Here is a 27,806-nt window from a genome sequence, read left to right as displayed (position 1 = left end):
ACAGAGAGATTGTGTCTCATCTAAACTTAAGAGTAAGCCTTAAACTTATGTGAACTTTATGTAGAGCAGTGCAGTACTTTCTGCAAACTGTTTTTCCAAATAGAACAATTGAAACGCTGCCATTAATTTGATTATTGATAGCACTCTTTTTAAAAGCAAAATATCCCTTCAAGCTATTTATTCAGAGAGATTTGTTCCTTACTACATGGATTTATTTTGGAATTTGAATCTATTGCCCAAATAAGAGACTACAAAGAGTGAAGGACAAAAGCATCAGTGTCTACCAGAAGGCCAAAGAGTCTTCCCTTCTGATGAGAAGACCCTGTGACTCTCCCGTTATACTCTTCTTGGGCCCTTCTCCATCATGTTCCAACATGGAAATGAATGGTCTCTTAATGCTGAAGAGGGCCATTCCCAGGGATCCAATTGGTAAAAGCTTACATGTTCATTTAAGTCCAACTTAGGCTGGACTTAAATGCACATGTCAGTTTGCATTGTGCAGGGCTTGCATCACAGGTTGTGTGCAGTGGGCTTGCCCAGATGTATGGCCAGCATCCAGATCCTACAAACCTCGCTGCTTCTGTTTTCCTTGCTGCTGCGACTGCTACTATTGTTCCAGCAGCTTTCTTTGCTACAAGGGCCTGGCTAGCAGAGGTTAAATTAAACTGGTTTTGGGGCCAGGCAGCTCTCCATGGACTTAGGAGAACAGTTTTATTTGTGCTGAGTTCCCCAGTTCTTGCTCGGTAAATAATGGTCCATTTCAAAATGAATCATGTGTCAAAGCCCTGGCTTTCTAGTTTGTTCTGCGTGCTTTATTCTCAGCAGTTGGCAGCCTGAATTCCTCAGGAGGCACAGCTTGTTACACAGCAGGCCCCACAGAAAGAGGTCCAAGGTATGTATCCCATATCTTAGACATCAAATGTGAGCTGTTGGGAACTGCAGAAAATGGGAATGCTGGGGGTATAAATAGGAGCGACATTTGTGAGACAGTCTTTGGCATGATTGGAGGACTTCTGCTGAAGTACTGAGTCTGGTCTTGGATGCAGCTCTTCGAAATGATGTTAAGGGAGGGACTCAGAGAAAGACAATAAGAATAAGCTGAGATTGAAAAACAAGGGGAGAAAAGAAATTTCATATTGTTTAGCAAAAAAACAAACAAACAAAAAAAAAAAACTGAGATGAGAAATGGCAATAGGCTTTGAAGGATAGCTGCCAAAAGACAAAAACCTTTTCTTGCTTTTTTCACCTCTGTTTAGATGTGACAAGCAGTAACACACTTAAATTGGAGCAGAGAATAATGAGGTATTAGGAAAATCCATAAGGATCTTTAAACACAGGAAGGTGCTTCTGAAGGAGGTTGTGCAATTTCGAATACTGGCAGCATTTGTAAGAAGAAATGCATCTGTCAAATACAGTTTCAGTACAGAAGATCCTGCCTTGACTCAAGAAGATAGATAATGTCCTCCCACAGCTTCTCACACCTTTGCTATCTCTAAGTCTATGCTTGCCCTTTGTCTCTCTTCCTGACTAACTCCATATCAACACCTGTTCCTCCTCCTAAGCCATCCCACTCAACCCTGCCGACCCTCCTAAGGTGAAGTTAATTGTCAGCAGGCAGTAGCACTCATTGGAAAAAGCTACCTCTATTCCCCCAGCTCCTTCTGGTGTTTCCTGACAGGAGCTTACAACTGCTGGGAAGGGATTGACCAGCAGAGAAGAGAACAGCAGTAGCAAAGAAGGAAACTCACCCAAGGTCAATCCACTGGTCAGTAGCTCTGCAGTCATCTTGAGCCTCCTGTGCCCACAGACTAATGAATCCAGTGGATCATGTTGTCTGTCAGTCAACTGGCCTTCAGTACCAGGGCTTGGCTATCTCTACAGAAGGAAAAAATATATGGGTATAGTTAACATGTGTAACTCTAATGCATAACACATGTAGCCATGTATGTAGCCAGAAGGTGTTCATTGTGCTTGCTGGAGTGATGATTGCCTCAGCTTGCACCACATTTTTTTGTGCCACTGCTGCATTTCCTCCATCAATTGCCTGTTTGGCCACAGAGCATGAGTGCTTCTTTCTTCTCACATATGAAACAACTGGTCTCATGCCAGCATGAAACCCACTGTGGACCTCCTTGTACCACAGGAGACTTCAGGATGTCACGCAGCCAGTCTGACATTCAGACTTGCTGAGCTCTTGCTGAGCTTTTGCACAGCGCGCTGAAATCAGCAAGAACAACAGATGTTCAGCAACTTTGGAAATCAAGCCAAGAGCGTTTGCTGGGGTTGGTCTGATGGCAGAAGAATCCTATTCTGTGTATGTGATTTAAAGCCTAAGCTGAAGACTCCTTGCTCCTCAAATGGACATGCCATGTACATTGAAATTGCAATCCAAGTTTCATGACTGCTTTGTTTCATACACAAGGTGGTTGATATGAAGCCTTCAGAGAAAATATGAAGCCTACATAATTAAAGACTTGACTAAGTTGACATAGACTGCTTAGGCCTACAGCAGGCAAATTTTTATGGGAGATGAGGTTTTTCTTTCATGGAAAGTATGTGTTCCCATAGAAACACATGAACTGCTGCTCACGAGAGAGGCATGAAGCCACTGAGCAGCCTCTGTCTCCAGACTTGTCATGGGCTGACGTTAATGAAGGCGGGGTGCAGGACCTGGTGCCTCTCACAGACACCCCCTCCACAATACTGTGGTGCCCATCTTCAGACCTTGCAGCAATCCTGCTGTATGCCAGCCACAGCATGCTGGGTGGCAGTCTTGGCTCTGGGATGCATGTTGGTGACTACCTGGTGTCAGCTACCCACAGAATCCCAAATCCTTAAGGACTCAGCGGGAGAGCTTTTCAGCTGACCTGAAGTAGCACATGCATATATGTGATAAACACCTATTTGCCTCCTTGTTTTTTGAGCTTTTGAGCTAACAAAATAGCTGAGCAAGAGCTCATGTTAATACCTTGTGTATTTCAGTGTGTAATAACAATCAGTCCTCTCAGCTTTGCACACAGAGTGATGCTGAGGAATGAAGTCCCTGCTACCCTGTCAGCTAACAGTGACCTGGCTGTGCAAGGGCTTGTCTGCAGCAGGGGTGGGACACTGGCCATATCTCTGCAGCCTTGACTCCTAGCTCTCAAAAGCCATCCATACAGCCTTCTCTTCTTACTAACAAAGCTTTTTCACAAAATTTCAGAGAAAGTATATGCTTATTCTCTATTTTCCTTGCCGTCTTGTTTATTTAATCAAAACATTTCCCTTCTCATCTACCAAGATTTTAATTTGCCTGTGACAGAGGCACTTTCAACATATCAATCATTTGTACTGTTGCTGAGAAAGCAGTGGTCTGAATCACTACTGTTCTTAGATATTAAATGTAGGGGTTGATTATAAGAATCATATAAGAATTATAAGCACTTAATGCTTTATATCTCAGGGAGTCATGAATTGGGAGCTCCATGCATGCAGTAAATACTGGGAAAAGAAAGCAATAGGTGACTTGCTTAGGAAAGATCTCTACATTTTCTTCCATGAGTGTTGCGTCATGCATTAGGCTTTCTGATTCCTTGGAGAATGAGGTAGTTTGCACAGCAGGGAAAGGAGACACTGCACATGAGAAGTTTATGATGATTACAAGGGCAGAAGCCAGAATGCAATGTGAGTTTCCTTCAGATGATCTTCTATAGTATAGTAAGGAAGAAATACAGGGTTAATAAATGGAGTTAAGAGAGAGTAACTGAAACAGTTGGAGGAACAAAGCAGATTCGCATTCAGCATGCCCAGTTTGTCTATCAAATGTACAAGTGATAAAATGATCAGGATAACAGAATAGCTTCAGATATGGCAAACTGTTACACAAGTCAACTCTGTGTGTCACACTATTGAGTATTTATGAAAATTAATGTGAAACAATGGTAAAATTCTGTGGTTAAAAAATGACCTGTCAATTGCTTCTACCATTGTTTTCACTTCATCCCATGAAACAAAGAACATTTGGAATCCAGGCCTCTGCTTCATTTTCATTTTGTCCCAAGCTTGTGATATGTTTTTGCAAATTTGTCAAGATGAAAGAAGATGGTAGTTGATTCCACAACCAACATCTTCCAGAACACTCTACAAGAACATTGGAATGAACTGTCACTTCTCAGACAGCTGTGGCCTAAGGACATTCTGTTATGGGCCTAAGAACCTTCTCCTGTCCTCAGTTATGTAAGACAAGTCCTGAGTTGTTTTTGACTAGAAACTAGGCCCACAGCCGTGCTATAAAACAGCAGAGCAAATGGTTGCAAGCCAGAATTGAGACTAAAGCTCTATTTTTCTACTGAAGCCAGTCAGACCTAAAGACCTCACTTGGTATCATCAGCATTTACCACAGATCTAGAATTCACACACAAGGATATCTGTGATTAGGATGTTTTTTCTCTACACTTTGGGTAGAAGATATCAGTGGTTACAGTGAGGTAATGACTGCCTAATGCTGATTTTCCAGTGACCTGTAAGGATGTTTGCTCTTGATCTCAATTCAGCACTCCTGCAGCTATGTTTTCTTACCCTTTTCTAACTTACAGTCTTGGACGGGCTCCCACACATCCACACTTAATTCTCTTAGGCTACATGTAGAAAATGCTGTACCCTTTCTTCAAAAGCCCTTTTTTTTAAAATTACATTCTAGTCTTCAACATGTTTTACTCCCTTTTTTGTTCCCTTCCTTTCTCCCCTCCATAATTTACCTTTCCCTACAGAACACACACGTCTCAACAGACTATTCAGGCTTCATTTCCACTTTGGGCTTTCTGCACCTGTTATGCTCTGCCACCCTTTGTCCGGGGGACTCCTCTCTCCTTCACCATGCCTGTTCAGGGCCACAAAAGGCAACATCTGACTAATGTCAGTTCCTCCATACCAGATCTTTCACTGTCTCACATCCCTCCTCTTTCCAAAGCAAAGGATAAAAAACAGTTACAAATCATATTGTTGACTTGGGGTTTTTTTCCCCTCTTCGGTCCTGGCACCTTCCAATCTCTTTTAATCTTATCCATACCTCCTCCATATGACATTTCTGAGCTCAAACGAAATATATAGTGTATAATCATAGAATAGTTGGTTAGAAGAAACCTTAAAATCATCTTGTCCCAACCACTACATAATTGGCAGGGACACCTTCCACTAGACCACGGTGCTCAAATGCACCTTTTCCTTGCTTCCTGCTTTTGACAGCTTCCTTGCTCTCAGAATTTAAATTGCCAGGACTCTCACTTAATGTCTGAATATGATTTTTCTTGGTTCCCCTCTTGGCTTCAGAAGTTTTCTTCTGCCTTTGCCTATACAATTTATCTTACAACTTAAGATACAACTGAGATGAATGAAGACCTGGGCAACTGTCATCAAGTGAGAAAACTGATAAATTGAGGAAAATAATGCCACAGAGTTTTAGGAGCATTTTAGGAAAAAAGAAATTTATTTCCTTTGTACATAGCTCTTCCTTCCAAAGACAGCTGCAAAAGACAGCTGCAGAGACAGTGGGGTTTTTTGTTTGTTTCCCTGGCTCAAATGGTAGATTTACACAGCAACCTGAAAAAAGTTCATCTTGGCTCTAGATACATTCTGTTGTCACCTGCTGTTATCTCCAGAGATAAACCAGTAACACAAGCACAGCTCTGAACCCAGGTAGAGTCTGACCATAAATCAGACTATGCCCAACCGTCCCAAAATCAGTTCTCCCCCATCCTGGGGTCCCACTGGCATCCCCAGCACAGGCAATGCATGGGTTTAAACAAAACCAGGAGGGTTGGAGCCAGCCTGGATATTTCAAGTACCTGTTCATATTGCCTTGTCCAAGCTCATTGTCCTTCATAATTGCCATCATATGTTTCTATGTGCAATGTGACTGAAAGATAGCTTTATATCCATTCTGCTATTTGCTTATGCTGCATCAGTGTATACAGCAGGAGTCCCTCACAGCTGCACAAAAGTGGGAACCAAAGTGTTCAAAAACAAGCACAATCAGTAATTTTCATGAGCAATTTTATTTCAGTTGTGTGTTTTGTGAAGGAAAGTAGTTTAAATCAGATCTCTACTTCTACTTATATTAACTGCAGTATTTTCCCAGCTGCAATTGTGTCTCTTCATTTAACTGTTGTTTAGTTAAAGCAAAAGTGTATCATAACACATTTTAAAGTATCATTTCCTTTTTTCCCCCCCTCAAATGTAGCAATAATACTACCTTAACATGACAGAAAAAATGTATTATTTAATTCTTAAAAAGCTAATAATGCAATTCAAGCTATGAACATAATTTTCCTCAGATTTTTTTTCACTTTAATGACAACATTACTTTTTTTTTTTTTTCATGTTTTTGTTAATTTTAACACTCTCTAATCTCAAAATTGTCATGAGGAAACTTTCACATTTCTTATACTCAAGAGAAGTTGATGTTACTTCACCAGAGACTTTTCTATTTGGAAGTTAAAATGAAACATTTCTGAATGGATAGCAGGATGAAGTTATAAAATTAAAGACACTGTTGCAAACCTCACAGCACTGCTATAAATCAGGATTTTTCAATTTCTAAGTCACATGATCACCATGGTTCCCTACTTCCTCAACAAATTAGGAATATCCATCAAACAACAAACCTTTCCATTGATAGGGAATATTGTATCCAGGCTCAGTAAATATATATCCAGATACAGAAATGTAGTCATATCAAGAAGATCCTGAACATAAACAGAAATTAAAAGTATCCTACGTTTTTTTCATCATCATACCCAACACCACCCAAACAAAAAAAAAATACTGCCTGAAATCAAAGGACTTAAACTTTGCATGACTTGGAAAAGAGTAGTTCATTCAGCAGGCAGGCAGGGGACTGTGGTAGCCACTGAAATATCTACAATGCCTACTACCTTGAGCATGGCCAATTATTGCTACAGTGCTCCATTAGAAGGAGAATTTAATGATTAAACAATTCTGGAGGACTAGACAAACATGTCTATGCAGATCTCCATCTGCCTGTCTTGGTCAGCTCCTAGATTTCGATAGAACTGTGTTTTCTTTCTGTATCAAACCATCAAAAGAGGCTAAAGACAGTCAGGGAATCCATTAGAAACCTCAAACCGTGGTCCAACCTGCTAAATATTTATTGAATTTGGAAAAAAGTGCGACAAATTTAGACTGAACTTGGGCTGATTTATTGTGTTTGGCAAAACATTGTTGTTTTGTATGATTATGACTCTCAAACCAGACAAAGTTAAGTGGTTTAATTTGAATGAAACTAAAGCTTAAATCAAAGCTGGAGAGACATTACTGGAACAAAAGATGTTGGGTTTTTCTCTTTTTTCTGGTCTTTTTTTTTTTTTCTTCACAGGAACAAAAGTTGTTTTGGTTTGTTTTTTTTTCATCTTGAGCCAAACTCTATAAAATATTTTATCTGTGCCTTTTGCCTGCCTGCACATATGAAAATGGAAAATCATGCTGATTTTTAATACAAGGTTTTCCCTGATCATTGTTTACCTATTTTCACCAGAATGTAAGAAGTCCTACCATTTTGTCAAGGTTGATTTCTTCACAGCAAACAGATTCTTCCAGAATGGAGAAGTGTTTTTGCCTAAAATAAGCAGTCTTTCAGCCAAAAAGACAGAGGGAAACTCTTATGCTTTTATTGAAGAGGTTAAACAAAATTACCATTCCAAACGTTAAATTAAAGGGAATAGGCACGTGAAAGCAACAATAAAATAGGAAAGTAAGCTTTTAAAAAGAGTTTAATTCTGCTATTCTGGAATTCACATGCATTGCAAAATTTATAGCACTTCCTTTTTTCATCATCATCATTGTTATTATTTGCAATCATCAAGTGGAATGTTGTTTTCCAGACAGAGGTTTTGTAGAATGCAAACTGCAAGCAGTTTTATTTTCATTTCTTTTATATTTTTGCACAGACTTAATTTTCTTCTAGCAATATAAGTAATTTGAAATTTAAATATATTCATATCTTGAAGCTAATGCAGATACATAGCCAACTACTCACAAAACCAGACATGAAACAGCAAAATATTTAGAACTTGGGCAGGTAGCACTACATTTTTTCCTCATATGTTCGCACAAAATAATTTCCTTTCAGGTTTGAATCATAAAATTCACCAAAACAAATATAATTTTGCTTTGAATTGCAGATGTTTTCCTTGACAGAAGACTCCATTTAATTTAATTTAATTTAATTTAATTTAATTTAACTTAATTTAATTTAATTTATAATGCAGTTGATGGTGGAGTAAATATAGTTGTACTTCAATTTGTCTTAAGAGAAAACTAAAATATATTTAATAATTTCATCACTGGAGGCTAAAGAAGAATATTTTGGTATCACCATGGCCAAGTAAAGCAGAATACGATGCAGTTAAGAGTTCATTTTCATGACTGGATGTAGAATCACGGCCTTTTGGGTGTCATTCAAAAAATCCAGTGATTATGTTTGGATTTAAAATCAATAGGGTTTTTACATAGCTATATAGCTAGACTGTGTAGAAATGCAATGCATTATGCTTAGGAAAGAGATGGTGAGAAAAATGTACCTCAGAGCTTCATCCTGGCCTTGTTTCTCCCTCTAATGCCGTTACCAGAGCATGGCCCTGGTGGAGTTGGATGCTTGTGTACAAGCTGGCTGTGCTGCCCAAACCCTCCTGCCTTCCTGCAAGGCTGATGGGGACGCTGGCAAGGCACGCTGCTGGGGCAGGGGACACCGCAGCTGCTCAGTGCCAACACACCCACGGCACGGCACAGCGCGGCTGCGGGAAGGCCGGTGTGAAGAGAAACCCTGCAAGGTGCCAGTGCAAAAGATGCAACAACTGCACGAGCTCTGCGGGCAGCTGCTGGCCAGCACCAGCCCCGGCAGGCTCTGCCCCTCGCCTCCTCGGTGCCCTGAGCCACGTCCTGCTGCTCAGGGGAGCGATGCTCCGCAGCCTCGCCCTTCGCAAGGTCCCTGCAAATTATGTGTTTGCAGAACAACAGCAGAAAGGTGAAGCAAGGCGATTTTATACTACACCATGAGTATATCTAAAATAATACCCACTCCCACTGTGGCAGGAGAGGAAGGCTAGCTGTAATTAAGTTGCTGAAGTATAGCACTTTCATTCATTAAAAACAATTCTTTGATTTAGCGCTTAACACAAAACACCCACAGACCACAGGAAATCTCTGGGCTAATTCTCCTGCCCTTTCACCTCTCACACATTCGAGCTTTCTGCTTTCTTCCTCCTGTCCATCTGCTTTAATCATTAGCAACAGCCTTGTGCAACACCTCTAACAAGTAAAGTCAGCTGTCATCAGAGCATATTTAAACTCTGACTGTTAGTTTCCACTAAATCAGCTCTATGCCCACAGGCCTTATTAAGCACACAGAGGGGCAGTAGTTGCAGGTCCCAAAAAGCTCCAAGGCCAACCAGCCTTTCCCAGGCAAAATTGTGGTCCATGCACTCCGCAGACCAGGTTTATCCTTTCCTGAGTTTTCCAAAAGCTTTGAAGTGGAAACGCAATGGCTGCAGAAAACAGTTGCTGCATGACTGTGTTCAGTCAGAATCTGCTGCCTGAGGATGGTGAATTTGCACTGCGGGCATTTGACTGCCAAAATATACAATTGTTGGGAGGGAAAAACAAGAGCAGCCCTGACAGTGGTCTACCAGGGTAAGTACAGAGAGGACTACAGCACGAGATCTGGAGAGGGTTTGATTTTGCTTGGAAAATGAGCACCCCTTTCATAACATGCTTGCTCTTCACAGCACGATGACTGCAGGAATAGAATGAAGGCAATGACAGGGGAAGCTCTTGGTGTTCAACCAGAAGAGACTCATGGGCAAAGAGGTTTGGAAAAGAGCACATAATGTGAAGATCCAGTCCTACATTGTGAAAACATTTACACACTTGGATTAGCTCTGCTGGAGAACAACAGATGAAATTCAGAGATATCATGGAAACTACTGAGATAACCCCCAAAAAATCAGGCAATCAGGCAAAGCATCAGGTAATCAGGCAAGCTGAAGGGATACCAGGGCACTTTAGTTTCTTGTCTTAAATTGTCTTAAAATAACCTCTAGGGTTTTTTGCCTGTAGTACTAAGTCTACACATATTATCTGCTTTGCACATATCCTAGAGTGTTAAGTCAACCATTGGGTAGGCCTAGAGAAAATATATCAATGAAAAAAGTCAAGCAAAAATCAGAGGCGTTGGTCCTGGGTAATAATTTTAAGCATATATGTAAATACACATCTTTCGACCAGGTCGTCAAATGTTGGGAACCTATGTACTAAAATTAGAGAAAATGCAAAGACAGACCACCCAGACAACCACACAGAATCCTCAGAATAGTTTGGATTGTAAGAGAACTTTAAATGTGACCTCTCAAAATGCCCCTGCAATAGTACGGACATCTCCAACTAGACTATGTTACTCTAAGCCCTGTCCAATCTGATCTTGAATGTTTCTAGGAATAGGGCATCTATTACCATTTTTACCATCTTCATTGTAAAAATATTCTTCCTTATATATAGTCTAAATCTATCCCCTTTTGTTTGGAACCTTACTTCTTGTCCTGTCACTAAAGACACTACCAAAATTCTATTTTCACAGCTCTTTTATAAGCGCTCTTTATGTATTGGAATGCCACATTAATGTCTCCCCAGAACCTTCTCTTCCCCAGGTCAAACAATCCCAGCTCTCCCAGCCTTCCCTCATTTGAAGGGTGCTCTAGCCCTCTGTTCATCTTCCTGGCCCTCCTCTGGACCTTCCCCAGCAGACCTATGAGTTTACTGGGTTAAGGACCCCAGAGCCGGATGCAGCACTCCACAGTCTCTTTCCTTGGCCTGCTGACCTCTCTCCTTGTCATGCAGCCCAGCACACAGTTGGCTTTCTGGGCTGCAAGCACCAGTTTATGTCCATTTTTTTTCCATCCACCAGCACCCCAAGTACTCCTTGGCAGGGCTGATCTCAATCCCTTCATCCTGAGCTGTGTTGATACCAGAAGTTGCTCTGACACCGATGCAGCACCTTAAGCTTAGCCTTGTGAACCTCAAGAGGTTCACATGAGCCCACTTCTCAAGCTTGTGCAGGTCCCTCTGAATGGCATCCCATGCCTCAGGCATGTTAGCTGCATCACTGACACAACACCTGCCATTCAAGAGAATGCATAGGTTTTGTGTCTTCAGTTTGGAAAAGACAACAGCAGGAAAGGGGTATTACAGAGCAACAGACAGCATTGTAACTGGCATGGTAAAGAGAAATCAGAAATTATTATTTACTTCTTGGATGTAGCCACACTGTCTTTGAACCTACTTTTTGCCCTGTGCCACCTGTGAAACTTTCACATGGTTAAAATGCCTGTAGAGAGGTAGTTTTTAACACTGCATGTGGTTTAGCTGTAGAACCCAAAAAGAAACAAACAGAATCATGGGAAGTAAGTCTATCTCAAGTTATTGATCACAGTGGATGACAGTGTAGGGTATCACTAAGGCACTGATAACTAAAGGCTGGAAAGATAAGTGAAGCTCTACCTGCCTTGAGTTAGTATTCTGTCTCTTCATGCCTGCTGCCAACCACAGTTAGAAACAAGATACTGTGTCTGAGTGGTCTTCAGCTTTTTGCAGTGCCAAGACCATGTTCATGTTCTCCTGAGAATTTAACAACTCATAGGACATCTTGCCAGGTATTGAATTCAAACATTAAAGTTATAGGTTGAAACAGTACAAAGCAAACAAATTAATAAGCAGTGAAAACTTATGTTCCCATTACTGGATTGCCAAATTATCACCTGATATCTTGAATAGTGCTTTTAATCCCCAGCATACTTTACTTATTAGCTGGTGGAAGGATGGCAAGTCTACGGAGGAAATTACCCTGAGCTTCAGAAAATAAGGTATGCTTCCCTTAGGGCAGCAACAGATTCAGGTTACCCTGACCATGCACTCTATAAATGGGTATATTGAATGAAATAAGTTTGAATGTTTCAATAAAGTTGAATTGCTAGCATTAATATAAGCATAATTAAAGTTGTATCAGCACCTCTGTTCTGAAATTGCATCTTATTGGGTCAGTTTCAAAGGTGTATTTTGGACAGAAGTTTTATTAAGTAAAAAAAAATCTGTGCTGAGGATGGTCTTAGAGGTGCTCCAGAATGTGTATCTACATTCAGAGCTCCTGACTTCAGGCACCAGGCTCCTTCCCTCCACCTCCCTCTGGAAAAGCGTGGCGCTCTCAGTGGTTAGAGACTGAGGGAATGCCTTGGACCAGCCTTCCAATGAAGGCATTGTTCCATAGATCTGCTGAAATTAATCCGACTGGTTTCTGCCTTCTTACACCTCTCTAAATGTCCACATTTTAAAATACACACATACACAGTGCACATGAGAACATTTCACATTTGGTTTTTGCAATGTAATTGTTTTGCTTGCTCTGTTATGGTTTCTTGCACCAGATGTAGGAATGTTAAGACATATGGAAAATAAAATCAGCTACAGTAAGAATGAGCCATCATTGTAGGTTCCTCAGAGACTGATGAGCAAGATTAAAGACAATATCAACGAACAGGCAGAAGGATTCTACGGAGCACTAGTGTTTCTTCTTTCATTATCAGCTCCCACAGCCCATAACACTGTAACGCTGTGCCATGCTTGCTCAGTTCTTCAAAAGAAGAAATTCCAGAAGAAACCCTATGATGACAATCTATAACTATACAATCTGTTGTGAAAGTTGCAAGATGATAGCAATTAAAATAAATTTAAGGTTCTTCACAGCCCACGTTGGGTCTCTTCACCAAACGCTTAGGGAGGTTAAACTGGCCTATTAAGAGCAGTCCAGCCTTAGAGATGGTACACAGAACAAACATCAGCAGACAAAGTTTTAAACTGTGTACTAAGGGAAAACTTGGACATAGGGTGGAAAAACTGTGATGATCTGCTTAGTCCTGGTTTACACCTTAGCACAATGCCCTACACTGCATCCCCCCCACGCTTACTAAGTATCATCAGCTCCTCAGCTCTGTCTGCCTGGGAGCCTCAGTGGAAACATGGACACCCGTGAACTGCCTTTAATCCCAGCCTGCCAGCCTGTGGCTGTGGACCAGCTCAGGCACAGTGAGGGCTGCGGGAGCCTCTTGAGGGGCAGAAAACACCCACTGCTCTGACATCTGCCCTGTGCGGCCGCTGCCGCCCCTGAGGTGGTCACATGTGGAGCAATGCCTCTTGCTGAGACAGCTGGCCAGAGCTGAGCTTTTCTGCAGCACCCCCCTGCTCCTCCTCCCCGTGCTCTGTGCAGCAGCCAAACCAAGCAGTGCTGCTGAGAAGCTGGGAGGTGACAGGATGCATACAAGTGGCTCTGGCGGTGCTGAGAGCAAGGTGGGTCCCTGCCCGTTTTGCAGCCTCTGGGTTTTGCAGCCCCAGCCTCTGGCCTCCTCTCAATACCTCAGCCACCTTGTTCAAAACTGGCTTAAGTATGTCTGCACTGCCTCATGCTGCCAGCTGCACTCACCATCCCAAAAGCACCGCAGGCACTCTTGGCTCCAGAGATAACCCAAAGCCTGTGGCCATGCACAAAACTCTGGTTTTCCAAAGCGTTGTCTCAACCCTTCAGGCAGGCATTAGGATCACTTACAGAAGCATACAGAATACTTTGTTTCAGCGCTCAATGGTCTGTTTGTGTGTTTACCAACTGGAGGGGGTTGCAGCACGCAATTTTGCCAAAGCAAAAAGGTGTTCCAAGAAGAGCAGCAGCAGCTGTAAGCATGCTCTGGGAATTAAATAATGGCATCTTATAAAACTTCACAAATTGAGCCAATAAGTGTGCAATAAGTCAGTTTTGAAATTACTGTCTTATATCAAGTTTCTCTAATAAAAGTCAAATTTGTGCTTAGAAAAGCTTAAAGCCCATATGTAGGAAAACTTTACAACACTAATGGGAACCATGATAGAGCAGCATGTTAGTAAATACATGTGTAAGCAGCACAGTACAAAGAGAAAAGTAGCAATATGTTAATTATCTCCCTCCTGTATTATTTTTAGTTGTCACTGTGGATGCAACTGCAGTGAAACACATGCACATTCTGACAGCTGCTCTGTTCCACAAGGATTAAAACAGCAGGAAGACTGGCAATGTGAAAGAGAGAAAACAGAGACTTTTCTTCTATAATAATTCGTTACATGTCCATTTAGAGATAGAAATAAGCTTTTTGTGTTCTCAGTGATTGATCCAGAGGCAACTTTTTTAAAGGAGATATATGGGTTGGAAAAGAAAGCTGTCTCATGCTGGAGAACTAATCCACAGGGATAGGTTCCTTCCTCACAATCACGGTTCTCACTTAGGTTGGATGTGTTGCAAACAGTCATGCTAGCATTGACAGAGGGGTAGTCTTTCACATCCCAGAGGCCTCTGGCAGGCTCACCCAGCGAGCTTGGAGCCAGCCTGGAACTGAGGTCTCCACCAGACGAAAGGTGAGCAAAGCTGCTGCTGCTTTGCAAGTGTGAGATTTGGACACTGTGCAGAAGATCTGTCCTGCTGCTGGAGAGGTTCCAGCCTTTCCATACGGAGCACCGCTGAGTAATGACAGCTCATCCACTGGCTAACTGCATTTGCCAAATGGGCAAACTTTCCATGGCCTGAAATAGAAGCGAGTAAACTGGTTTTGGTTGCATTTTTCCTTAGCCAACAGTATGACTCCAAGGGTACAAGGCAGAACCACTCTGTGCTGTCTGAATTAGGTAACCACAACTCTGTTGGTTGAGGTATAATAATAAAAGTTCATCTGAAAGGATCCAGGCAAGCCCTTTGAATGCCTCTCATCTGAGCTTTTACAGAAAAAAAAAAAAAATCTAACAGAGCACCGAGATAAAGAACACTGTAGGTCTTTTTCCCCTGAAAGACCATACCCTTAAATAGGGAAGGTGAAAAGACAAAGAACCAAGCAGTTTACAAGGTGGTTTCACATGCTGAGTTAATCCAGCAAATTATGGGATAAACAGAGCCCATTACCCATGCAGTCATCCCTACATCCACCAAACCTCACCAATCTATCACAGGATAGAATCACTTCTCACCTAGAAAACATTAAACAAAATGAGGCAAAAAACCAGAAATGCTTCCCCAAAGCTCTGCATAACTGAACTGGAGATGCTGCATAAAAAAGGGTTACAGAATACTAAACTCCAAAAGGACATTCAAGTCTTAATGAGTCCAGAGTTAATAACTGAAGTTCCACACCAGGATGAGTCTTTAAGATATAGCTTCATAATTTCTTAGTTTATATGACTCCAACTTAGCCTACTGGATTTTGTGATTGTGGTTCATAGGCATTTGACCCATGCATCACACTGCATAAGTACCAATCCTAATATTTTTATATAGATAACATCTAGAATCTGGGAATGAAAATGCCAAGTTATTTTAAGGAACTACACTTGGACTTAATGTAGGGGACTTGGTCAACGTATAGATATATATTTTTGTTTCATCATTTTGAGTTAACAGACAAGACTATTTCAAAGATTTCCTTTGCCTTTAAGGTAAAAAAAAAAACCAATAAAAAAAAAGGTAGCTTATGAAACTTTTCCTTACCACCAGGTCTTCTTAAGACCTACTGTTCTACTTTTAGAAATTGACAAATTATATCCTCTTCCTGTGATATAGTGACTAAAACTGTATAAACGAGTGTTTCAGACAGTAAATAACAGATCAGGTCCTCCCACTCTGCAAATATAACAGAACACAAACATTTCCTGGGCCGCAGTGAGGATGTAAGTAAAGTAACTCCTCAAATATGCCGAAGGTCTGGACTTGGAGGCCAGAAAAAATCACTTTACCTGTTACATTCTACATAACTTTGGTCATCACAAGAGCATGCAAGTATGGAAGTCTCTTTCCTTAGGGCAGTGTCTGTCATATATGGCCCATTGTCTGGACAAGAGTTGTGGATGTGACAGTGCTTTATTTGGTTGTTGGACTCTTCCTTTGCTTTGCTTTTGGGAGCTTGGATGTGCTGGAAAGACACATACCCTCATCTTCAGTCAGGTGCAGATGATCCTCTGTTCTTGCAGTGAGTTATTCCACGGGCAGGGAAGGTCCCTGCCTCAGCAAGTCTCCAAGGTGAAGACCAACAGCCATACAAACCTTTGTAAAGTCCTCTGGAAAACCTGAGCTCAGGTCCTGCCTGTTTTTTGAAGGCAAGAATCAGCACCTTGAACCTGATTCATAACTCAGGGGAAAAACTCTTTTCCTGCACATCCTTTGGAATGGATGAGCTCCCTACAGATGGAAGAGCTCCCTACAGCTCCTTGGACCAGGTTTTGGGCAGCCTAATTTCACATAAATCCCTGTGCTTAGGGTTTCCTGTGGTGGGCTGTAGGCCTTTGGGCATCCAAGGCAGTACAGAAACACTTAAAAATTAGTTTTGGAGGCCAATGGGGCTTACTGACCCCAGGCCTGTAGGTTTCCACTCCTTAAGGTGTGGGGGTTTTTCCCGATGTTTTATTCTACAGCATGACCAAGTGTGGCAGGAAGTGTCCTGGGTAACAGCAAATTACAGAACAAGTTGCTGCAACTAGCTTGAGCTAAAAGCACTGGACTTTCAGTGGGACTTTTCAGCTCCAGCACTCTGCATCCAACTGCTGCACTTTCATTTCGGCTGCAATACAGTGGCAGAAAGCTGCAGCCTCCACTGGGTGCAACAAGAGGAGCATCTAGGGATAGTTTTGTGAGATGTAGTTAGAAGGGCTAAGATAAATAAGAAACCCAAAACTCAGTACCTGAAATAACAACTCTTAGACTAGAACTTTACAGATTTTTATCTATGACATTGCAGATTTTTCACTCATTCTCTTGATTTTTTGTGTGTGCATATACAACATGAAATGGAAGAAGGTTCTGGAGCAAATAGTACAGTTTGGTTTTGTACAACAATTCACACAGATCTGCGAAGCTGTAGTAGAATTTGATTTGCATTCTGTTAGTAAAATAAATACACAGTGGTTTAAAAAACTTTTCTTATTTTACATAAAAATATTATACTGTCTATCCCTACCTTTGAGATGCTGAGGCTCCACAAATATGTAACCAAGAGGTTTTTTTCATAGAATGTCACAACATGCCCTGCTCCTAAAATGGAAAATATCACTGTCTCCATATTTCATGATATTCTGGGGAATATGAAGTGAGCTCTTTTATGGACTAGGACAGAGGGGCATTGGAACAGCATGTGCAGGAAGTCACAGTGCAATCACTGGGGATATGGCAAAAAACCTCACATTTCTACTTACAGTGCTATCTGGGAAGGAATTTCCCAATAATATAAGAAGATATATGGATAGTCTGACCTATTTTTTTGTAGAGACTCACTGCAGCTGAGTATTTCCTGTACTGACCTGGATCCAATATCATAGAACCTAATAAATCAGTTAATATTTCAGGTAACTAAAATATTAAAAGATGCCTTAAAGATTTAAAATTTTTCCACACATCATACTCCAGCTTAACAAACAAAGGTAATGTGAAACATGTAAAAAGTCCCCTCCTTTATTAATTTTTCATTCTTTTTTTTTTCTTTTTCCTTGAAAGCTATCCAACTAAGCAAGGAAGCCATGGCCTTAGAAAGCACTTTTCTCTTTACCAGAGTGTTCAGAGACAATGTGTGTGGCACATTTAAGTGATACATAATCCCCAGTTCTTTCCCTCAGTCTCTAAGGAATAAAGACATAATCTCTTGTTGTGGTAAGAACTATTCCCCAGAATACAGATTTCATCTATATAGTGTATCTAATGTTGCTCCAGTTATTAAACTTCCTGCTAAGCTTCTTATCTGTTCCCAAATAGAGGATTTTTTTCTATGATTTGACTCAAGAACTCAGATTTTCATTTGTGTCACACAGGATCCATGTTGACCCCTCAGTTTTCCTATGTATGTAACTCTGTGTAAGCACCCAGGAATAAATGCACTTGGAATAGAACCAGTTATTTTCACTTAGGCTTTGCTGACCATGATGTAACTGCGCAGGCATCACACAGATTAGCCCAGGAGAATCTGTCCATATTTTAAAAAAAAAAGAAAAAGAAAAAAAAAGCCTTCCTATTGTTTTTCTAAAACAAAAGGATCTCAGTTTCATAGAGCCAAGACTTTTGTAATAATCCAGTCACTACATTTCCTGGAAGTTCAAGAAACAGTTAATTCAACACGATCTCTTAGAAAAAGCCTAGTAGCAGAAAAAGAAAAGCGCTTGCTGAAGGTCTTTTTCTTTACTCTGGGTTTTAGTTAATTTTACACACGACAACTAGGTCATAATTCATTCCAGCCCATTTGCAAGCCAAGGATTCTAGGATTTGTATAATTCTTTTGTAAAATAGCCAATTTCATGCAGAGCATGCAAACATTCAGAATTGCAACTGTCAGGAGACAAAATTTGCCAACAGCTGAATGGAATTAAATGCAAAAACATTTCAGTCACTCTCTTTTATATATTAAGGCAGCACAAAGCAAAATTTCACAGAATAAAACAATGGTTGTGACACCAAAATAAGATTTTGTCATTGATCCACAGATACTAATTCAAACCCAAATCCAAGACATTTTTCTTGAAACTCTGATGGAAGCTTGTATCAGATTTTCAAGGCTCTCCTGACCCTCACAGCCCTGAAGAGAAACAGACAAATCAAAAGTCCTTGGTATAGCCATAGCTAACAGCATAGTTACAGATTTTAGGTTTGGGCTGGCTTTTTTCTCTTTATAAATATCCTATGAACAAGCTGTCATTTGACTGCTTATTTCTTTAATGTAAAGTAATATCATTCTCAGGTTGCAGACTAGACAGGGAATATTCACTGCAAGTATCAAGCAAAATCCATCTAAGATTTCAGCTAAGATTTCAGGTCATCACTGACAAAGCAGTAGACAAAGACCTAACTGTATTTACATGAAATTTTACTATATAATGTCATTATATTTTTGGATGTACTCAATGCTAGAAGTAGTTAACCTTTCAGTTGGATCGAGGAACTTGTCACATGAGGAACATCAAAATGTTCTTTGGCATTGTTTTTACTTTAGAACAACAAATAAAAGGCGTTTTTATCACATTCATTTGTGCTGTTGCATTTTTTTAATAAATTCAGACTTGACAGCATAAGGTTTATAAATTCATGAGGTTTATGAACACACAGTTTATGAACACATTTTGCTTTAAACAAACCACTTATGTATTAGGAAATCTTAAAAAATGCCAATCATTCACAGTGATATTGTACAAAAATATTTTTATGTTTCCTAATTAAAATAGGATGTTTCATTTCAAAATACCCTTCTATTTGTTTTTTAGGAAAAAAAGGTTAAGAATTACCACAGATCAATAGTTATTTCTGATGTTTTAGGATTTTAACTGCGCCATCCACCAAAACTATCTGAATGGTTTAGGTTTGGAGTAACTTCACCCCCACTCTGTCACTCCATCCCTGCCACAGAAGTCCAAACAAATAATCTGTTCTGGAAGAGCTCAGCTGAAAGACAAGACAGTGACAATCTTCAGTCTGAAATTAGATGGAATTTCAGCCCGCCTCAATGCAGCTAGCAGGGTAGGTGATTCCCATGGGATGGTGGTGGCACCTTCCCATTAGAATGCAGCCCCCTCTGCACATGGCCTGGGGCAGGACCCCCTTCAGCCACTCAGTATTACTGTTGCCACAGGTGAGTCACAGCCTGAAGACTCCCTGGGGCAGAATTGTCACTTCAGACCAACCTTGCTCTGAATCTGGCCAAGTCAAGCAGCTGCAACCCTACATTCCTCATCTGGCAGGCAGGTCGATCCTACAATTTGTTGAGCACACATAGCAGTCCATTAAATAAACCTTGATGTATGTGAAATCCTCAGATTCAATGGCAATACTGCAATGATTGAGAGATTTTGGTTTCAAGGATCCTATCCTTCCCAGTACATGGGAATTTTGCCATTGAATTCCACTGGTGTTGGGGGATACTCCAGGATCAGGTCAATTCTGTAACAGGGAGGAAAACATGCTTTTAACCACATAATCTGTAGTTTAACCCAGCACTGATATTCTGCTGCAGAAAACTATTCTGCATGCAAAATCTGCATTTTCACTTTGTAATGCTGCAGTTACAAGTGTCTGCTTGGATCCACAATGAAAGTGGGGTAAAACTGAAACTAGTTGAATTAAAGGTGTTCCATGTTTGCATTGGTTTAAAATGCCTTTTTCTCCTAACTCCTCACAAGATACATCCTCCTGGATAATCCTGTGAATCCAGTGAACAAACAGCCACTTCACACAGTCTGTTTCGACTGTACAATGAAATATCCAGAGGAATTAGTTTGGACAAATGTTTTGATTTGGAGTTGTTTGAAGGCAGGGCAAGTTAAAAGTGTCACTGATGAAGATAATCCAAGGAATTTCAGATAAACAGGAGATTAAACGTCTCTGGTTTAATAGATAGCTGATATTACACCTTGTTTTCTTTCTAAAAATCTGCACTTGCTGTCAACAACAATGGATACAGTAGACTTGAGCTACCTCATATCCACCAGACAATCCTGCTCATTCCCAACTATCACATATTCCTTGACTTGCAGCTACTTTTCAATGTCTGCTGCTGCACACGAGTGCTGACTCACCTCAATTTCAGTGCATGTGGAGGCTGCTGTTCTGTGAGCACTGAGAGCTGGCCAGTGGCTTTACTGTGGAGCAAAGAAAAGGTCACTACTGAAATAGTTTTCCAACTACAGGCCCTGTCTGCAGGGGCAGATGCATCTCCTCACACACACTCGGCATCCCTCTGTGATCAGGGGGCTCCAGGAAGAGCAGCTGGGTCTACCCATATGTAGAAACAGAAAAAAAGTGTGGATACACCCCTATAGATAGAAGAAATGGGTCAAGAGAAGGGGAAATAAAAATGGATTGGGAGAAGCCATGCTCATTACAAGGGTCTGGAAGCCAGTTTGGGTGATTTTTTGCTCTGGTTCAAAAATGCCTATTCGAAAAGAACACATATAAGCCATTTAGGAAAAGTCCATTTTAAGGAAGCGATTAAAAGCAATGAATATAAAGGCAAAGTCAGTGTCCAGGCAAAAGAGCACATATTTATCAATGTTGCTTTATTGGCAGAAAAAAAAACAATGCAATATTGGTCAAGTAATTTCTCCCCACTGAAGACCACAATAATATTAATTGAACAACTTACTTGACAAAAAAACTCCGGCTATTATTTAGTCAGCTGTAGTTACAGCCTAATTTATGTCCGTTTCCATTCTCATTGTTATGAGAGTTTCCCTCAGGAGCTAACAGTATGAGATAGTACAAAAATGCTTTTATTTATTTTGTATTATTGCCTACACCCAAATGCTTGCTAATTGTAGTAGTTTTTTTCAACATGACAAGAGGAACATGCTGAGTGAGAATTTTAACGGCAAAAATTATTTAAGAAACAAAAAAACCTTGTTTTCCCCAACTCCCTACTTCTTGGACACCAGCAAATAACTGAGTAGAAAAACATCAGCCAGAAAGAAGCATTTGCGACCTCAATAGGGCACTAACTGGCTTTAATGAGATGACAAAGTACCCAGAATCCAGCTGTCTACAGCAAATCTTCCAGATCATCATGCTGAGGGTATCTCCAAGTTATAAAACTGACTGAGTCTCCTACAGCAGGCCCTGAGAAACCCATTTCAAAGCACCTCCGCAACCTCCTCTTTTCACATACACACAAGGAGCACACGTCGTTTTTAAGAGGCCCAGATAAACAACCACAGTGTGAAACAAAAAAATGCAACAAAGTCAAGAGGTATTTGGGGCCACTGGAGTATTTTCTTCCTTTATTTTTTTGCTTTTTCCCTCTACTTTTATCCTCCTCCTGGCAGCAGCCCTTCCTTGCTCTCGACCCTTAGCTATGCTGCCTCTCCTCCCAAACATCCCCGCACATCCCCGTACACCCCTGTACGTTCCCACACATCCTGTGGCAGCCAGCAAACAGCAGCTGGCCGTGGCCTGCCTACCCAAAAGGGAGCAGCCAAACTATTCCCTCCAGGGCTTCCCTTCAGCATCACCATCAGGAAACTTGCTGCTGACAAAGGCTCCGTGCTGGCCCCAGGCATCAAACACTGGCCAAAGAGCAGGGGCTCTCCCTGTAGCCCAAACAAACACAACTTATTGTAATCTCTTGCTGCCTCCTGTGCTCATACAGTACCGACCTTCTTGGGTTACAAGACACTTTGAAGATCTCACCTTCTCCCATTACTTGTCTTTTATATAAAATGTCCACAGATGTGAGTCTGCTAGTGTGTCAGAGGGCTGTGGTTAATAACTTATAAACCAAAACTTCCTATCGGGCACGCATGGCAGCACTCCCTCGCTGCAGGAGCACCCTCTGCTGACTGCCACGAGGGCCGCAGCCCTGAGGCCTGGGGTGGCCACCTTGGGCACCTGCTGGGGGACAGCCCCCGGCTGCAGGGACCCCGCATCTCAGCTTCTCCAGGCTCGCGGGGACTGCTAAAACCCGTGCAGCAAATAGCAAAGCTTAATGTCCCGGCAAAGATCGAATGAAAAGAAATCAAGTGGGAATGGACTGAGTTACCCACAGCAACGCCATGCAATGCAACCCCAATCCGTGAGCATCACCTGCAGACAGCCCGGCACATTTTCTGTGTGCACGCTCCAGCAATCACACTGGAAAGGCTCCCCTTGAGCCAAAGGCACAAGGAAATGGTCTAGACACACACAACCTAAAACAGGGCATTGTGTGTGATACTGTGCTCCCAGTTCAGCCCAGGTGTGAGGGGAGCACAGGAGAGGATGTGGGCCATGTCACATAACTCTCTGTGGGTGGGACTGGTGCTCTGGGCCAGCAGTCACAGACTGAGAAGTTTCCCTAGGAGTGTGCACTGGGTGGGTCTGCAACACCCTTCAGGACTGTGACAGCTCTGGAGCTGCACATGGCAGCGATGATGGTGAGAACAGCCAAACAGCATCTTCCTGCAGGGATGAGTGGGCTAGGTCCTCATAAATAAACAATGTGGTGCAGCAATGGCTGCTCAATAAAGAACCATTGTGTAGCTCAAGAGAGCTGGTGGCAAGTGCTTGTCATCCCTGCTCTTGCCACATCTCTCTATGAACAGTAAGTCTATTCAGTATCTCACTTAAATTTTTTTTTAAATATTTTAAACACTTTCCAAGTGCTTGCAAATTGGTGAGCTAATGGCAATATACCTCACCAGGAATCCTTACAACATTTTAAACTGATGATTAATTTCAGATTCCCAAAATGCATTCAAGTGGTATAAATATTACAGAAAATATTTCTGGGGTGCTATGCAATTTCAGTTTTCTTTCAATTTTGTTTACATCCTAGGACATTTTTTACCACAAAAGTGATCACAAACACAAAACATTAATAGCTCTTTAGGCATTCTCGTACTGATCTGAGGAAGAGTTCGTCTGTTGAAATCTTGCCTGATTTTTCAGACTAGTGTAATAAAAGATATTTCACCGCCTTACAAACCTTGATCAAAATGTTGAAAATATTATTACCAGCAGTCCTTTAGTATTCAGATTAGAAGGGCAGAGGCATGTTCTTATTTAGTTAGAAACCAAACTGATCACCTCCTGCCTGAAACCTTTGGCTACTTATCTCCAGTCCGTGGTACAGGAGCCCCTTTTTGCACCATGAACAGTCACTGGACACCCTTCATGGCACGATGGAGGCCAAGGCTCCAGGATGGAGGGACTGTCAAGCTTCAGGACCCTGGCTAGGCTGTCCCTCCCTGCACACTGCTTTTTGTGAGCCCCAGATTGCCCTTTCCTGCTGTCCTTAGGCTGGGGATGCAGATGGTTGATGCAGCGTGGGAGGTTGATGCCCACTGGGCAGCCTGGGCAAGTGATGTGACATGTGAAAGCTGCTGTGCTGATGCTCCCACACTGTCACAGAGTCCTTCACGTGCACAGCAACTGAGCTAAGGGCTGCTGCACAACCAGAATACCTGCAGGGACTGCTGTTACCAAATTTCATTACACCTGGCTTTCTCAGATTACCATATCATGGGGGAATGGCTTCAAAGTGAAAGGGAGTAGGTTTAGATTAGGTATAAGGAGGAAATTCTTTACAGTGAGGATGGTGAGGCACTGGGACAGGTTGCCTGGAGAAACTGTGGATGCCCTAACCCTGGAAGTGTTAGAGGCCACACTCAAGGAGCTTTGAGTAACCTGGTCTAGCAGAAGGTATTCCTACCGATGGTAGGTGGTGTGGAACTACATGAACCTTAAGGTCTCTTCCAACCCCAAACATTCTATGATTGTATGGTAGAATTTGTCTAGGCAGTCTGTTACTAACAGGGCAGGGATACAGGAAGATTTGTGGCAAATGCTGAATTCTTTCCCATTCACTCATCCAGGGAGAACCAATACCTTCACAGAGGAGAGACTTGAACCACTGCAAGGACAGCCAGTAAGACAAGACCAACCACTATAAGAAATACTGGGCATGTTGCACTGCATGGAGAGGTAATTTATTGATCCTTACTTCAGTGTACCAAGATATTTTATATTTTTTAAGGAGGTGAAAAGCATACAGACAGATTACTTCTGCCAAAAAGTACCTGTTAAGAGACCTTGAGGTATACTTAATTGGAAAAATATTCTGGTTGATCTGGCTTTCAGCTTTTAATTACAATTCTGTTAGTTGGTGCATCAGAACCACACATACCATCTCTGTCTGTAGTGAACAGCCAATCATCAGGGAGGGGAAAAGGGCAGTTTTAAATACAAATAGTTTCACAAGAGTTTGTTATAAAGCAGCATCTAAGAAAATCCCTGACTCACTCGGGGAGCATCTACAAAAAACGAGGCTCTCACAACAATCCCTTTGCAACAGCAGTAAGAGGATTTGTTCTGAAGGTCTTTTATTTAGGAAGAGCAGCAAAATGTTAAGAAGTGCCAAGATTTTTCTTTTGCATATAAATCCCCTCACTTTTTCTATTTCAGGGGTCATGCACCACTGAGGTATGTGGTAAGGAAATAGCATTTTGAACTTGCCTTATACTGAAAAATGAAACAGATCTTCAATATTCCATAGAGAAGAGAGTGTGCATCGTTTCTTGAGAATAAGCCCTTTGTGTCTCTATTATTTTTACAATGCACTTTAATGACCTGAAAGCATGTGTGTGCCTTCTTAAATCATCACATACAAAACTACATTTTGACTGTAAAATGTATTAAGAATCTTATAGAGGAAGTTATGCCATGTGTGGAGGGTTTGTTTTTTTTTTTTTTCCCTTTTCAAAGATAGCATGAGTTTTGTCTATATTATGAAGACAAGCTCCAAAAATGAAAAAAACTAAAGTGGGAAGGGGAAGATGGTTGGGGTTTTTTTTGGTTGGTTTTTTTGTTTGTTTGTTTTTGGTTTTTTGGTTTTTTTTAAGAATGAATCCTAGCTCTAGACAACAGTGTTAGAAAAGTCACCCTTACCAGATGGCTAATACAGACAAGGGAAAACAGCCAACTTGATTTCAAATGTGAGAGTGATTTTTAAAATGAATGATAGAAACTACTTCAGATTCATTATTTTAAGCAGGGAAACTCATGTGTTTAGCTTATGGGTCTGGTTTGAATAAAAGTTTGTCTTTCTTGAATAGAAATCATATGTGATTCAGGCAGTGGCCTGGACCATTTGCTAATACTAATTGTTGAGGGTTGAAAGTAGGGTAGAAGATTGTTAAAGTCTTCCCTGGCAGTAACTTGATCTGTGGAAATGTACTTTACAGGATCTGTGATGAGGTTTACAGCTGGCAAAAGCTTGTGATAGGATGGCCACATGACTTCACATCTCCCTTTTAATAATGGAATAAAAGCACACATGACACAAGTTTGGTAGGTAAAGGATGGCAGGGATTGTATAAACTGAAACAGGAATATATATTTTTATAAATATTTCACATCTTGAAAGATACTTGATGATGTGGCTGTTTTGAAATAATATTATCACAATACGCTGAAGTAAAGCTGGCAACTTAGAAAACCACCAACTGAGGCCAGATGGGCCACTGAAGTTTTCACATGAAACACTGGTGGAGAAAAAAAAAATAGTGTGAGATTTTAATCACATCAGTTTGCCCTTGCTCAGTCTCAACAGAAACTGGTCAGTTGGTAAACACTTCATTTGCTGATAAGGAAGAGCTCTAACCTTAGTTAAAAAGACAAAATGTGATTATTCCACCTAATTTACATGTTAGCACCAGTACCCTGGTAAATTCCAGAGTGAAGCCTTATCTTCTGTTTCTGAAATGCCAGTGTTGCTGTATATTCAACCTGCAGCCACAGCCCTTAGAGCAGCATTGCTGTTCATATCCACATCCAAGCTTGCTGGAGCTTATTGCTGTGTGAAACACCTAGGGCATGATTCAGCTGCCCAAAAATAGGTGTCCTTGCCCTTCAAATGCCCTTCTGTGTCTGAGACATCCCCAGTGGGCTGGCAGACAGGGTGCACAACCCACTGCTCCTCATGTCCCTGCCTCCCCTTCCAGAGCAGCATCCAACTGCCTCGGGGAGGCACACACAAACAGAGGAGCACCACGAGACAGACACCAAAGGCTGAAGCACTGAATCAAATCCTCTACATCTGTGGTGTAAACTTGCTAAGTCCCTTCAGAATCAGGCATTACAGGGACCTATAACAGAATTGTGGCTACAGGGCAAAAGGAATTGTGGGTTTGATGCCCAGGTGGATTGCCATGGCTCCTCACCCATGGGGAGCAGGAAAAGTTTGGCCCCAGTCAAAGGGATGAGTGGCTTTTGGTTAGTGTTCATACCAACAACACATCATCCGTGAGCTTGTCCAGAAGAATTTCAGCCTGCAGTTCCAGTCAGAGAATCACACACTTATTTTCATTGCACATTCAATCCATATCCCTGTGTTTCCTGAAGCTTTGTCATGCTCGGGTAGACAGAAACTATTCTTTTCACTAATATTTGTATTGTTTCACATCTGGTTCATAATAATTCTCATGCTATTGTCAGTGGAATTGTTCTGCCATTTCCTTTCATGATGTGCTTGATGGCTGCTCTGGAAAACAGTTTATTTACAGGTTCAAGAGGATGCCGTTGGGTGCATTTTCCATTTGGCAAACTACAAAAGTAACATTTACAGTTATAAACACCTGCATAGACTAACACATATGTTGTATAACTTTCTTCACAGAAAGGTATACAGCATAAATGTCATGTAAACAGCTTTCCACAAATCAAAATGAACACAGAAAAAACTCAAGACTCTTAGGGAAATAAAAAAACACAGAACTGAAAGTTTTTCAAAATTTTCACTTCTATTTCTTCCCAATCCTAGTCATGGTTACTTCAGACACTGACTCTTTTGAAAGTAGTGAGTATTGTGTACTCATTTTGTATTCTATTGAAAAACCACAAACTTTAAAAAACACCGATTTCTTTTTAATTAGTGATTTTACTTCTTTATCCATTTGCAGAATAGCAGCTGGCTGTGAAAATACTCTGTGTTGTGTCCTGCTCTGTGTGGTCCTACAACAAGTCACAGTGTGCTCTTCTTTGGAGGAAGCTGAGCTCCTTGGTTGAGCCATGTCTAAATTCTTTCATATTTTGCTGGTTCTGACCTGAAGATCCCCTTGAATTTTTAGGCAGAACAGTGCCCTTGCCCTAAACAGAGCTAATCAGTTTTCAGACCTGTTGTTCAGCTGGAGATCAAATATTAATGGAGTTGATTATGTAATGGTCACTTGTGAATAAAGACTGCTCCACCCCTGACTGTGGG

General features: G+C 41.3%; 1 long non-coding RNA gene across 1 annotated transcript in view; it reads right to left on the bottom strand.

Moving 5' to 3' along the window:
* The window catches only part of LOC135298011 (uncharacterized), a 37,712-nt gene extending 15,301 nt beyond the window's left edge, over nt 1-22,411 (bottom strand). Inside the window, exons 1-3 of the long non-coding RNA XR_010359971.1 lie at nt 22,259-22,411; nt 20,653-20,715; nt 1,749-1,875 (exon numbers count right to left, since the gene is read on the bottom strand). This is a non-coding gene — a long non-coding RNA (uncharacterized LOC135298011). The remainder of the gene's footprint in view (nt 1-1,748; nt 1,876-20,652; nt 20,716-22,258) is intronic.
* Between the last annotated feature and the right edge of the window lie 5,395 nt (nt 22,412-27,806).

The sequence above is a fragment of the Passer domesticus genome, chromosome 3 (genome assembly GCF_036417665.1).
Source record: "Passer domesticus isolate bPasDom1 chromosome 3, bPasDom1.hap1, whole genome shotgun sequence".
Taxonomy (NCBI): domain Eukaryota; kingdom Metazoa; phylum Chordata; class Aves; order Passeriformes; family Passeridae; genus Passer; species Passer domesticus.
This window is presented reverse-complemented; position numbering and strand designations above follow the sequence as displayed.